The 15,997-nt window shown below is 36.2% G+C and overlaps 1 pseudogene across 1 annotated transcript; it reads right to left on the bottom strand.

Annotated features, from left to right (window-relative positions):
* Positions 1–409: 409 nt before the first annotated feature.
* On the bottom strand, positions 410–11,722 carry LOC143532879 (uncharacterized; annotated as a pseudogene). Its single transcript, XR_013135258.1, has 6 exons — positions 8,735–11,722; positions 8,070–8,656; positions 6,756–6,808; positions 4,020–4,703; positions 3,134–3,626; positions 410–528 (listed from the first exon to the last, which is right to left on the bottom strand). The product of XR_013135258.1 is annotated as an uncharacterized LOC143532879 (transcript).
* Between the last annotated feature and the right edge of the window lie 4,275 nt (positions 11,723–15,997).

Consider the following 15,997-nt stretch of genomic DNA (forward strand, 5'->3'; position numbering starts at 1 on the left):
AACCAGGAGCCCACAAAACATGCTTGATCAATAGCCGAACCACTGTTCAAAGCAGACCTTCACCTCCACTCATAGGCACATCACTCAGCCACCAGGTGGTTGACAAAATGATCGTGTCAGGACGTATCCTCACCAAGAAATGTGTATACAACTAAGAGATTTAACATGCAAAGCTGCAATGGAGATGACTGACAACTATACTCTTCCAAGGCAGAGGTGAGGAATTTTGTGCTATTTAAGTTCTCTTTGCATTTATATTCCATGTTTTTTTTTCATGAATTGCTAATTAAGATGAAAAATCTTACGGAAAGAACACACTCGCCAATAAAGGCCATCTGACCTGCCATAACTAATTCCAAACAAGAACAGCAACACCTACTCGAGTTATAACAAGAATGAACTATATATTTTAAAAAATACATCTTGCAGATTCATATATGAAATCCACAATGCCAGTTTTAATCCTGTGTCTTTCAAACATCTGTACCTCAGAGCTTCTAAATAACACTGTTTTCAAAACAGCATGCCCTGAATACAAAAAAAGTATTAAACAAACAATTTACAAACTTTAACCAAAATGTTACAAAGTATCCCAGGACAAGAAATGAAGCAGAATTTTGGTTTTTAAGAATACTCCCACATAACATTTTAGTTCAAAAAATGTAGATTTACATATTTTGGTTCCATTAACTATTTTGACTGTTAGGTATCCAATCCAACTCCGGTCTGTGCTAAAATTGAGGTAAACTCTATATATATCCTAAAAAAATATAACTGAAGTGAATGCAGATTATTGCATCTTTAGTGTGCTGTATTGGAATAACACTTGCACCAAGCTGAGATATGTAAGATTTTATTAAGTGACTGGTCTATTCAGTGTAAAGCGCATCATTTGGGTTGTTAAAGACTTTTTAAACATGTTTAATTAACAATGATGACAAATGATAGATAATTCAAAGAATATTCATTTGTCAATTTGATTGTCTCTTACTTCTACCTTAGCATGTTTTATGTGTAATCTACCGTGTCTTAACCTACTAGTCATGCTTTTATAAAAAAATATACATTACTCGTGGTAAACAAGATTTACATCTATTTCAGATCAAGGAGACTTATTAGCTCACCTTTTTAATGATTAGTTGAAAATCTAAGTAGTCACCAAATAACATCTTCTAGAACTGAAACCCCTGCAGAAAATGTAACATAATGATGAGTAGAAAGTGATTCACTTGTTTTCCCCTCAATGAAATAACAATTATATGCAAGTTACATATGACGATTCAATGTAGAAAAACAAATAATAAACATAGACGATGATTAAAAGAATTCTAATCAGTTAAGCTATAAAATCTTACAGAAAGAACTCACTCGCCAATAAAGGCCATCATACCCACAAATTCCAAACATATTACAATATATGAAGTTATAACAAGAATGAACAATATATTTAAAAAGTTACAACTTGCAAATTTATATATGAAATCCACAATGCCAAATTTTAGTACTCTGTCTTTCAAACTTATTCCCTTCGGTGCTTCTAAATTGCATTGTCCGAAACGGCCCCTCTACTTTCCTTTTTATGTTTATGCCCTGAACACGCCCTGCTTGCGGTGCGCGCATATAATGTATATATGTGTGAACCCTCGGGTGGGCAAAAGTAAAAGTGCACTAATTTTGACGTTATTTTACTAATCTCGTGAAAATAACGTTAAAAGTGGCGGAAGGTTAATCAGGCATCATGTGGTGGCGTTGATAGCCGAAAGACAAGGGCACATGCACCAATCAGCCGGTGTCCCTGATGATTGAGTGCTATGTGCCTTATGTCCAAGGTTTGATGCAAAACTACTATCGAGCCGGGGGTCTCACCGGAAGCAGCCTCTCTATCCCTATGGGATAGAGGTAAGACTGTCTACATCTTACCCTCCTCAGACCCTACCATAGCATTGCTATTGGTGGGATATACTGAGTACGATGATGATGATGATGATGTTTATGCCCTGAACACAAAATAAGTATCAAACAAAACATGTACAAACTTTATTCATTTTGCTCGATTTCCTTATTTGTTCCATGTTTCATGGGACAAGGAATGAAGCAGAATTTTGGTTTTTAAGATTAATTCCACATCAGTGCATCACATTTTGGTTCTTAATGCAAATTTTTGTATTTTGGTTCCATGAACTATTTTGATTGTTAGGTATCCAATCTAAACTCCAGTAAGTGCTAAATTTTGAGGAAAACTCAAGAACTCAGAATTAAACACTGCATTGTATGCTTGTATATGTATCCTGAAGAACAGTGGCGAAGCTTGGACCTAAGACACCGGGGGGGGGGGGGGGGGGTCGGACTCAAAATGTATACAAAAATTCACTAACGATGCGGGTCGGGCTCAAATTTTTGGCCAAAAACGGCTAAATTTACACTACGTACAAAAAATTCTAACGAAAACGGTTAAATTAACACTATTGCGCAAAAATACAGGGGTCCGGGGTAAGTAAGCTTTGCCTCTGCTGAAGTATTTAACTAAAGTGAATGCAATTTACAGTTGACACTACAAGTAAGAAATGGTATCTTTAGTTAAATGTATTGGAGAATCACTTGCACCAAGTTGAGAAATGTAAGATTCCATTAAATGAGTGGTCGATTTAGTGTAAACTCAGGGCCGTCTCCGAGAATTTATATGCATCGGCCGAGCCGAAATAAAAAGACCCATAGACCTTAACGAGTAACAAATAAATATAAACAAAAAAAATTTTAGGCCTTATGTAAATGGTTTTTAGTTTAGTTTAAACAATTAAATTTTTAAATGGGCTTCATTGATTATGATTTAGGTTGTGTATAAAACCTTTTGTATAATAATAAGCCTAAAAATGTCTTAAGAGAAACACTAGAACCTACAACCTTTTAGTTGGAAGTCATACCTCTTTACCACTAGACCAAACTAGTTATTGTATAATTAGGGTAAAACATTAAATATACATATTTTTATGGAAAAAAATATGTATATATAAAAAATTTTGTGCCCCGCCGGTCGTCCACATCGCCCTATGCCCCAGCAGGTTCAAACTCATCATTTTGGTTGTTAAGACTTTTAAAACATATTCAAGCTCCTCAAGTTTCAAGGACTTGAGACAAGGTAACACAACCTCTTTCGGTTGAGATTCAGATTCTTCCTTGACAATAATTACCTTCAGGGTTTGACAGTTGGTTATATGTAGGTCTTGGAGTTGCAACAGACTACCAACCATGGAACTAGTAAATACATGTTTTAACCTTCTACATCTTTTAATAGAGAGTGTTGTTAGGTTTGGAAACTTCAATAGTGTCCTCCCATCATCACTGCTCTTCCATATATACTTGAGATTCCATATATCCCTTAACTCCACTTGTCTTAGGTTTGGAATTTCAACAACAGTTTCTGATTCATCGAATACCTCCTTCACATGTCTACACCCGGATACTCGAATCCTTTCCAGCTTTTGCAGATGCTGCAACTCATTGGAGGGAATAATGCATTTAACCCTATTCCATTCCATGTATTCATCCATGTGTATTTCAATCAAATTATGAAAAGACCAAGCTGGTAATCGTTCCAGATTAGTACTCTCTAAACCTGGTAACTGTGTCTGCAAGGCAAATATAAATAAGAAAACACACTTACTTATGAATGTTGGATTGACATATGACATATATAGATAGTTGGGTAATTATACACACCATTTCCATCAAACAGATACACAAATGAAAATGATACTGTCTTGCATGCGTGGTGTTTTCTTAATGAAACATCTTGGTTTATCTTTTATTATCTACTCGTATTTCAAATACATTTTTGCCACAGACTTTGTGACCCTTTTTTATTATCTTTTTTGTTTGTTTTAATTTACTTATACTGTTTTGCGACTGCTATTTGTAATTAGTTTTACTTACTTTTTCCACCAATTTCTGACCGATTAGTGGAAAGTTTTGCCTCCTATCTTTTTCGGTTGCATATTTGATTAAATTATGCAAAGATATACCTGATTTGTAGTCACATGAAAGTTAAGGCCACATTCAAGACTATGTTTTCCTAAGCTTGTATGCATGTACTCGAGCTTCGGATCTGTTGAATGACCCGATGTGAACACCATCATTTTTGCGCAGGAATCAATCACAACCTTTTCCAGTGATGGCCATTGGAAGTCATTCTTCCCTAAGAAGAAACCCTCAAGGTTTGGTAGACATATCAGTTCAAGAGACTTTAGACGAGGAAAGGCCACATCCTTTCTTTGCCTTCCTTTTTCTTCCTTCACAATTACTTTTATAGCCTCACAAAAGTTTATCATCAACTCTACAAGATGCTTGAGGCTTTCAAGTGTCGAAAAGGTGAATACAAATTGCAAAGTATCACAATATGTGATTACCAGTTTCTTTAGGTTGGACAGTTGAGGTACATTAATATTTTCTAGTCTTGGAATTGTGGTATTGCTAACATCATTTCCTTCATCAATGTTACTACTATTTCCACCATTGTTCTTGTTGATCCCTTGAGTTTCAAATACCTCTATCAACGATGTACAACATATTACTTTCAACACTTGAAGCTTTTGCATGTTTCCTACTGCATAATACGGAACCACACTTGACAATGCATCACATGAATCTATATGTATCTCTTTAGAGTACTGGCATAAGGACCAAGAAGCAACATTGGGTTGGGATAGCTACAGTAAATGAAATTCAGTGTTAAACAAATTAACTACACAAGAATGATTTGAATTTCATTGTTTATGTTTGGAAGTTTTAAAACCCCTAATGGGCTTGGTCTTTCTCCTAACATATTTAAGTGATGTATATATCATGACTCATGAGGTTGAAAAAATAACAATGATAGGTATTGTAGGGATAGGATAATGTGGGAAATATTGATTAAATAGACGATATTTAAAATATATTTAAAATTAGTTATAAATTCAATCATTTTTATATATAATTTATTATAAAATGATTACATAAAGTGACAGGCAAAAGGAAAATTTTGGGGGCAATATAATATAGGGTTTGATACACGATACAAAGTCTTTTAATAAGAGTCCGTAGACTTTCAATTTTGGGGGCAATATTATAACAGTGATAGTACAATGTATAAATTGTAAAAAGCTGAAAGTGTTTCTGTTTTATTTTGAATTTATCAGAATTTTAAATTTTTGTATGCGTTTGACTATATATTGTTTAAGAAATATTAATTAAACCTTACATTTTCACATCAAAGAGTTTTTCCGCTTTTTATACAAAACTTTCACAATGTATTTAGGGGTTTAGGATTGTTTATTTTCATCAATTTATAAATTATTAACTTATTGAAAAGTATTTAAGTGTTTAGGATTGCTTTTAGTATGGGAGAGAAAAGTTAATAAGTTACACTTTTGTAACTTATTAACTTATTGAAAAGTTATAAGGAGGTAAAATAAGGAATCCTAAACCGTTGGATGATTTCATATACTATCAATCTGTTTAGTGCTGAGCATCTCTTCCGTGCATGCTATTAACTCTTAGGGATGGGTAGTGGGGGGTGAACGGTGGGGCATGATTCAAGTGGCTGCAAACGTGGCTCGCGAACACTACTACACCCTTCATGCGATCAGGGCGCGGACGAGTGGGGTGGCCGGGACCACGGGGCGATCAACTAGCCGTTGGCTAGTTAAAGTTTTAAAAAAATAGTCGTTGGCTATTATTAAATGTGATTTTTTTATTACAAACCCACTATAACTAACTACCCCATTTTATAACAATAACACACCATTATCAATTTCCCGATGGATTGAACTACATGGATGGCAAATCATTTCAAGCGTTCATGGATATGTCACAATCCGATTATTCGGTCCTGGAAACGCAACAGGAGCCGGCACCAGAGAAGCCGGCAAAACGATCTCACAAAAAGAAGGGGAAGAAAACCGGAGAAGCGAATGGTCCTTCGGCACCGACTAAGCGGAAGACTACTCTATGGTCTAAAGAAGAGAATATTCGTTGGCAAAAGCTTGGATTGAAATATTCCAAGATAGGAACACGGGTAAATTATTTCGCGAATTTTATTATTTAATATATTTTTTAAGTTTTGTGTGTACTTATTACATTTTTTGTTATTTATTTGTAGGCGACTTTCAAAGAGCTCGAGTTTTTTGGGCCAATGTTCGGGAATGTTTTTATGATCAAGTGGGGAGTATGGCTCGTACCGATAATATGATATCGGGTCGGTGGACTGATACTCGTAAATATGTAGGATTGTTTACCAACATACATAACCACAATGCTAACCGAATGCGGCCGAGTGGGTCCGATGATCTCGCGGTTTACCAATTCACTTGTGATGAAAGGAAACAAGAGGTGTTGAGGAGGTACGGGGTGGTGAAGACGTTTGACGAGGGCTACTTGTGGGTGGTGTTAAGAAAGTGCTTGAAATAGATTGAACTATGTGCGGAGGACGTGGCCGATGGGGCAAAACGTACAAAAACTAGTGCGTCCGGCACATATTTCTCTTCGAGCGGGTCGGAGAATCAAATTGACTTCAACCTAAACTTGTCCAAAGGTCATTTGAAAGCCCAAGGTTGTAGCTGCCCTCCAGGTAGAGATCGTGGGAAAAAACGGTTGTTGATGACGACTATAAAAAGAAATTAACGAATTTTTAAGTGGCCTCTTCTTGATTGGTGAAGCTCGACATAAAAGAAACCATTTCAAGAGTTTGGCTTTTCTAGCCAAAGACTTTAGCCACCTACCGCCATCCGACCAAGCGCTAATGGAGGAAGAAAAAGATCGTATTCGGAAGGAACTGACGACAAAAAAAATAAAAACGCTATTTATATGTATTTTTTATTTTCCTTTTTATTTATGTTTTAATGAAGTATTTTAATTTATAATTGTGTGTGCATAACAAAAAATAAATAAATAAAAAAAAATTCAAACGCCCCAGATCACCTGGAACACTACACCCTCTGAGGCTTGGTTGAGGGGCTTGATCCAGAGCCATGTCATCACATACGTGTCGAGTTTTGATTAGATCACTTGAAGCTTAACCAAGTCCCATTACCCTTAACTTTACTCGATAATGTGATGTCTTCCTTTGAAGGCTGAATGCTCATCAATGCGTGGCTATAACAATAGCCTTCCCTCCCACTGTTTTTATTCTTCTTCTTTTAGAATAAACCAATTTATTCTATTTTAACGTAAATTTCTTTTATAATTGACTTAAATGTAATAAATGGATATCTGTGCATTGAGAAAATGTGAAGTGTTTGAAAACGGTACTTGGTGGTCGACCACTGATCGAAATTTTTAAGATTTAGTTGGTTATATAATTTTTTAATAGAATTAAACAAAATTTCTACCAATAAATATATATATATATATATATATATATATATATATATATACTAATCATTTTCCTTAACGAAAAATATTACTCCTATAATATTACATTTTACACCAATAATTCTACTCATTTGCCCGGTTATCAGACCTCCTATCTAAGAGGCAATTTTGCATTTAAGAGGCAATTATGTATTTAGCAAGTGAGCTAGTCCTACATTAACGTATAATAGTCATTTTATCTATTTTGTCTTCTCCGTTATAAAGAGAATTAGCTAAACTATCATACAAGTAATGAGACAAGGAAAAAACATAGGTAGAAAGCATACCTTAAATTCACCAACACCAATTGGCTTTAGGTTCTCTAAGAATTCAAAAGAGAGGGAAGAAATGATCAGTTGGTGTGTGGGTATAGATTTCTTCATCATCTCTATTTGACACAACTTCTTCTTCAATATCTTCACAGAAGCCTATATAAATTTTTGCCATGAGAGGTAAAAACAAGTACTTAATACCATAGAAATATGGTTGTGGAATGAAGATGGCGAGTGTTGCTTTTGAAGAATTAGTAATTTATTCCACACATGAGTCCATATGTATTATCCTTGAGGTAGGGAAATAGTAGCTAGCGTCTGTTGTTGAACATCACACGATTCTCCATTAATACTTATCTCAAACACAGCCTTCACTTTTTCTTTACCACCCTCCAAAATAAGGTATGAGACTGGATGATGGAAAGGCAGCATTACTAAACCTAATCTCTATGCTTTCAACAGCTTCAAACCCATGCGTTATTTTCACCACCTTTTATCCTCCATACCTCTCTTAATTTCTCTGAATCTATCACTTTAATGCTTCTTAAGTTGTTGCTAACTTGGTCAACCCCACCAGCACATTCCAAGTCGATGTTGAATATCATTTCAACTGAACCACAATTTTCGACCGTAAGCTTTTCTAAATGATTCAGTAATCTCATTGGATTGATTGGAAACAGATTCACAAGACTATTACATCCCTCCACTCGAATGATTCTCAATCTGCTATTAATTTTCTCAACTTCACCATCACATCCTATGTATGTATTGAATACCTCTTTAAGGGAACCACAATTTATAACTACAAGCACTTCTAAATGATTCAGTAATCGCATTGGATTGGTTGGAAACAGATTCACAAGACTATTACATTCTTTCACTTCAATCTCTCTCAACGTGGAAATGTTTTTAATTTCCTCCTCACTACTACACGCCCAAATTTGCTTCAACTTCTCCATCCTATGAATCTTCAGTATCTTCAACTTGGAAATCTTAACCTGCATGCAGAAATATATATATATATAGCTAGGATTTGTTGGACCCATAAACTGAATTTTCATTGTGTAGTCAGTTACCTGGCTATTTAAGAATGGTTGCGATGCTGAAACATTGTTCGTGTGATCAGGATAAATGCTAGTGAAGTTGGGAAGCCCATCCACTTCTAACTCAAATAGCTCTGGTAGCTCAACTACATTTTCAATGGGGAACATACATACCATTTCGGGTAGATTTCCCAAAGATAAAAACTTTAGCTTCTCAAGTTTGATCGTTTCACCTAAGCTATTTATCTCGCTCCCATCACTCTTTACCGGTGCTTTCAAAATAGCGCATGATGTAATCTTTAGGCACTCAAGATTTCTCAAACCACGTGCCACAACAATTGGGAAGAGGTAATTTAGTTCAACACAAAACGAAATTTCAAGGCCTCTTAAATAGAAAAATGAGTGTTGATTATAAGGATGGTGTGAAACATCTTCAAGACGAGTCATATCCTCCACATGTAAATAAAGTATCTCTGTTTTCTTGAATAACTCACTAATTTCGCAATCAAGAAGGTAGCTACAACCCGTCACAAGCTCCAAACTGTTTTCAAACAAATACTTTTCCATGTCCTCCTCTACTCCTAATAAGCAACCAATAGATATCTTGAACTTATCAAGTTTCTTAAACGACACGTTTTCCAGCTGGCTCTTCCAATCCACAAGCTCGACCTCTAATGCACAAAGTTGGCTTGATAGCATCTTCAGCTCTTCAATATTAGCATCGGTGAACCTGATACCTTTATTATCAGAAACTTTCATATAAAGCTCTACCAGACTGTAAATTTTTAAACACACCATCATCAATACGAAGGTCAACACATCCCGTCAAATCCAGTAACTTTAGCCTTTTCAGATTCCCGATTTTAGACGGTAACTTGCGTATGCCACAATGAGAAAGGCTAAGAACTTCCAAGTTAACAAGATCTCCAATCAGAGAGCAATCAAACACCAATTTGCATTCATGGAGAAAAAGAGTTGTGAGTTGGGCAAAACATTGTGATCTCGGAAGCAATGGATACTGCATTTTATAGTATGCTAGGACTTCAAGATTTTCCATGTTTTCATATAAATCTTCTGGAAACTCGAGTGACAAATCTCCATGCATAAGTTGTGGTAGAGAGAGATTTGGATACCTAAAGTTTCCAGGAAATTTAGACATAGTTCTGCATGTCAATGAAATTTTTTTACATGACTCGCTCAATCCATCTCTGTCCCACGTGGATATATCATTATGCTCAATAATCCAGGTGGGATCACCTTTAGAAGCTCTACCTAACACAAAAGTAAGCACAAGATCGTGCATTTTGACACACCCATCGTAATCACTGTTGATCAACAAATTTGCATTTATGAGACTGCGAATGCATGTATTTGTTCTGTCTCTGGCCTCACTCAAAGTGGAAACGTTTTTAAACAATTTTAGGCCCCATGCATATCTCACCAGGTACTCTATTGGAATATCATAGTCATCAGGAAACAAGCTGCAATGCAGAAAAATCTCTTTGTCATTATCCTCTTTTATATGCTCGTAACTTATCTTGATAATTTCTTGAACATCTTCATCAAGATCATTATTCTTCAAGCGACTAAGTGCATGTCTCCATGCATATTCTTCTTGATCTTTAAGAGTTGATGCAATGAGTTTGATGGCCAGTGGCAGATAACCACATTTTTTGATTATATTACATCCTATAAGATACTTACTAGGATGAACATGTTCTGAAACTTCTGCAATCTGAAAAAAGAAATTTTTTGCTTCTTCCTCCTCCAAGGCATGGACTCTAATTTCTTTAAGACTTGAATTAGCATCAACTGCAATTTTTTTGCAAATATCATAATTTCTTGAGGTGAGTAACAACTTGAGGCTATTTGGAAGAGGAATTGGTAACCCAATATCTTTGAGTTTGATATGCTCCCACACATCATCTAGTATAAGTAAAATCTTTTTCTTATCTTTAGACAAATTCTCTAGTTTTTTACAAAGAAGGTCTGCCCTTACTGATTCAGAAGCTTCAGGTAGATCAAGATCCCCTATTTGCACTGCTATATCAGTTTGAATAGAAAGCATGTTCGGTTTTTGACCAACAACTATCTTAATAATCCAATCAAACATTTTATTAGCGTGTGCAAACTTTTTGAGTTGTTCCATCATGGTGGTCTTGCCAATACCACCCATTCCCCACAAGGCCATTACTTGACAAGTCTTGTCGTCTTGTTGAAGGAACTTCAATGCGTCCTTAAATATCTTCTCTCTTGACTTGAAGTCATTTTGAGCAGTTTCACCTGATGTTGTTTGTGTCGAGTTTGATGACGGTTCAGAATCGACTCTTCCAAGAGGTATATAGGCTTCACCCCAACTAATCTCTTTTTCTTCATTCATTAGACGTTTGATCTCTTTAACAGTCTTCATGGCATTTTTTCCCGCTCGGTACCTCTTTTTCACATTTAAACGTTCATTAACAGTTGAAATGTTGGCAACATCTTTCTTAATCTTTTCAACCTTTTCCAACCAACCCTCAACATTAGCTGGAATCTCTTTATTATTTATCTTGTTTCTTTCCATGTGCATGTTGACATCTTTTCTTTTACCCTCTAAAACCTCCATCTTGTTCCTCATGTCTGTAACATATATTCTGGAGGAAGTGACATATCTTAGGTGTTTCGTTATGTAGCCGGTTAAAATGTTCACAACATGAACAACAACTTGAGATACAGTCTGCTCCATTTTCCTGAAACCTCTAATCATGTAAACATGTGAGCAAAACAGAACAATTACATATTGCAGTCAAGTAAGCCATCAATTCATATATAATTTGCAATAAGAAGTTATGAGTAACATGATTGTTTGGAAGAAAAATTACATCTGCCAATGATTCAAAAATATTTATCTTCATCATCGTTCCAAAAAAATATAATAACTAAATAACTACAAGTACAACTGCCATGATTATTTTATTATTCTTATTTTCATTAAATCTAAAATTTTATTTCAGAATATTGTATTCTTTTAGTACAAGCTCAATTCCATGCAACAGATATCTCACACAGGTCCGTGTATCTCACACAGTTCTGTGTGTGGATGAGTGTTTGCATCCTTCTTCTTTCTTAGGGTACAAAGTCTCCGACTCCGAATCAAGAAGGGGCAACCCATTTGGCAACCTTCCTGGTGGTTAACATTACTACCAAATGGCGGATTAAAATTCTTTTTTCACAATGTCACAGTTTACGGACTATATTTATCGAAAAAGACACTCAGAGAGTTGCAATGTCCCTAAACATAAGTATATATGATCCTTCATCCGCATTTCAAAGGGTTATATTCTTTTAAACCACACAACAAACTTATAAGTTGCGTAAAAAATAAAGCCAAATACATATATACATATAGGGGTGTTGAGAATGTATAATCAACAGTAAATATTTGACACGAGGTACATCAACATTCACTCAATTATATTACACCTTTAGATAAGACAATATCACATTTTTAATAGCATTGACATAAGAAATCCAAAAATAATGTATAACAAATATAAATTGTAACAAGAAGTAATAATCAATTGAGTTAATTAATTAAGCAAAATATAACAAAAACAACTATAGAAAAGGATACATGCCTATATGGTAATAAATTAAATAAAAAAGAACAAAACATATATAATATACGGAAATATCAGTATTAAATATAATAAACTTATACAATATGCATGTATTGAGTTAAATATAATTAACATGTGACTAAATACAATAAAATATAGCTCGTGTAATTTTGTTACTAATATACAATCGTTAGTATACGCATAATTGTTTGATCACTAAAAAATCAAAACACCTATATGTCATGACCAGCTTTAAACGCTCAAATTCAGCATACAAAGCTGCATTTTCAGGACGTTTTGGCCAGCAGAGACGGGGCTGTTTTGGGCAGATTCGTGCTGAAGTGTTCCAGGGTGTTCGGGACTGTTTTAGAAGCATCTTAGACCATCTAAGGGCTGAATTAATCAGGTTAGATCAGGTTTTGGAGCTGCACATTCCGATCTGTTTGGACAGAAACGTTCTAGAGAGTTCCAGGCCGTTTTAGCACGTTCAAGACATCAAAGAATGGGCTGTAAGGATCTGCATAAATATCACACCATGGCTGGATATTTTGGATGGAATTTCAGCAATAAAAGCCCTTGATATGTCCATGGAAAGGCCTAGAAAGACCTTGTAAAATATCATAGATATTTGTTGTAGAAAATGCTAGAATAGGAAGAATCTATAAATAGCTAGGACATGTAAACTCCAAAATGAGATCATAAACACTTTTTAGGCTTTATAGCTCTACTGTAAACTCTTCTTGTTAGTAATAAAGGTTTACTTTGGTTATGATCTTGCTTGTTTTGTAACTGTTCGCTTCCGAATCGCTACCTGGTTGGGTCAAAGTCTTATCTTAAATGGTGTCTAAGAGCCGCATGTGACTTGAAAAGGTTAAGTCCGTGACAAGTGGTATCAAAGCACGTCGGTTCATTGAGATGGAAACATATTCGAGCAAGGTAGACGTTGCTGCGATGCTTGAAATCGTTTCACACGAAGAAGAGAAACGAGGTCGAGATGGTTCTTGAAACGGAGCTTCCAAAAAAGGCAGGAGTCCTTCTAAGGAGGTGACCTTGGAAAAACGTCTTTGTGACATGGAGAATACCATGACAGGACTAGGATCACAAGTCCAAGACATGCTCCAACAGTTGTGTTGGACCTTGTTTTGTTTGTTTATTGATTAGGCTTATGTATTAGACGAATTTCTAATGTAGTATTCGATTAGCTTCTTGTTTAACTCTATGTATTGGGCCATAGGCCATTTGGTATGTCACAAGCCCATTGGGCCGGCCTTAAGGCCCATTAATGAAAACCCTAGGAGAATTGGGTCACCCATTTCTTTTTAGCAATTTTGGAATTTCTCTCTCTATCTCCACTACTTTCTCTCTCTACGTTTTTGCTACTTTTTATCTGAGATCCGAGTGATTCTAGTGTCACGAATTGATCTTAAACAAGTTGTTGATCCAAATGGGAACCTATAAATTGGATTCGTTGGGATGACTTCCTAGAGCTCCGTGAGAACACGAAGGATCCATTCAAGTACATCGCAATGAGGTGATATTGTTGGTGAAAGAGGAGATTGCTAAGTGGCGTAGAGACATAGATGAGCACTCTTGAGACTGCCATAGAAGCGTAATAAACTTGGAGCCCAAGATGAATGACTTCGGTAAGGCCTTGGTTAACGTTAGTGGGAACGTTAATCCGTTTGCTCCACGCGTCAAGGTCCTAAAACCTATCCCATTTGATGGCAAACGTGAGGCAAGGGCTATTGAAGATTTCATTTGGAAGATGGAGCAATACTTCAAGGGGGTCAGCATCATAGATGACGAAACGAGATCACAACAACTACGATGTACTTAATAGATACCGCAACTTTGTGGTGGCAACGAAGACATGGGGATATCAAACGAATGATACTTGGGTTGAGTTTGTTTCAGATTACAATAAACAATTCTAACTAAAGAATGTTGAGCATGAAGCAAAGAGTCGACTACGCAAACTCAATCATGTTGGGTCAATCCAAGAGTACATTGTTGAATACACTACTTTAACTCTTGTGATTCCAAACCTATCGGATGGAGATTCCTTGTTTTATTTTCTGAATGGCTTAAAACTGTGGGCCAAGACTGAACTAAAGCAACATAGTGTCCAAGACTTGGCTTTGGCTACCACTGTTGCCGAAAGCGTTGACAACTTGGGTGAAACATGGTCTCATAAACCCATGGCTAAAGATATTAAGGAACATGATGGGGGAGCCAAACGGGATAATATTAAAAAAAAAGATACATGTGCGGACACAAACCAAGGCGAAGGGTGTTTCATCTGTAGTAACCGGGGACACATGGCCCACTTTCGTCCTAAGAAGGCAAAGTTATCTACAATGGTTGCCAGGAGGAATGTCGGGTTGATGAGCCAAAGAATCAATGGGAGTGATGTAACTAATCAACACAATGGGTAAGACATGCCAGGATTGGCTAATGGGCAAGCCATGAACCCAATGGCAAAGCGTTAGGGATGCTTGAAGAGGGCCAGAAGACATGCCAAAGGTAAAGCGATTAACGAATCGCTTGGTACTAAGGGAAATGGCAACACAAATGACACATCAGGCTAGGAGTGATCGCGAGAACAGTCACAAACCAATGGAGTCAAACTGGTTGGGCTTTATTTATAAGCTTGGTGGTAAACAAAGTGCCAACACGAGCCTTAGTAAATATTGAGGCAAGTCACAACTTTGTCCAAAGGATGAAGCATCCAAACTTGGGCTCAAGACAACCAAGGAGTTGGCATGGATCAAATCAGTACATGGAGATGCCAAGTTGATTCATGGGATGGTGATGGTCCAAGTTATCAAGGCCAAAATCGTATATTGGGAAGACGCATTGGACTTTAGTGGATGACTGCAATTTTGTGCTTGGAATGGACAGTAAAACTTGTGCAATGCCAACTTAAACGACCCGAACGATTAATGTGAAAAGTATTAGGGTGGTTTGGTTTTGGTCTCATGGGGTGGCTCGGAGGAGATCAATATAATAGTTAAATTAACTTTTATCATTATCTTTTATTTGAAGTTTGTATTATATATTATTTATTTAATTTGTTTTCTATTTTAGTTGGAGTCAAATTAGTATTTTGAGTTTGAGTAGGATGCACTTTGCAAGGCCTATATAAGCCCAATAGTTTTCTTTTGTTTTAGTATGTAATTCCATTCTTGTTTATTATTAATAAAAAGAGTAGCATAAGGGTTATGCAAGTTACGTGTTCTTGGTTCTTGATTCACTTTCCTAAGGTTTAAGATGGACCTATTCACTCAAGTACAAGCATGTCTAGTCACATTCATAGATATGCTATGCATCATGGATGGTAGGACGGTGGCCAAAGTCGCATTGTTAATTTGAGCACGACATAAAGCGTCAAGGCAAGACAATGTCAGCTATGTTACTAATATTTGGGGAACCAAGGCATGTGCAAAATTATGAGCATGTCGTGACCAAGGAGGTTTCCAAATACGCACGACGAGGGCGTCGTGAACTTAGGGAGACCATATTAAAGGAGTCAAAAATCTAAGGGTTTAGTGGTTGGATATTAGACTTAGGGTGTTCATATCATATGAAACCTAATAAAGAATGTTTTAAGAGTTTGAAATTAGAGGATCTTGGTATTGTAAAACTGGGTGATGACCTGGTATGCACCATTAAGGGACATGGCATAGTAGTTTTAAGT

The sequence above is a fragment of the Bidens hawaiensis genome, unplaced genomic scaffold, assembly GCF_021521415.1.
Source record: "Bidens hawaiensis isolate Kalapana, Puna unplaced genomic scaffold, B.hawaiensis_p1.1 tig00009567_1, whole genome shotgun sequence".
Taxonomy (NCBI): domain Eukaryota; kingdom Viridiplantae; phylum Streptophyta; class Magnoliopsida; order Asterales; family Asteraceae; genus Bidens; species Bidens hawaiensis.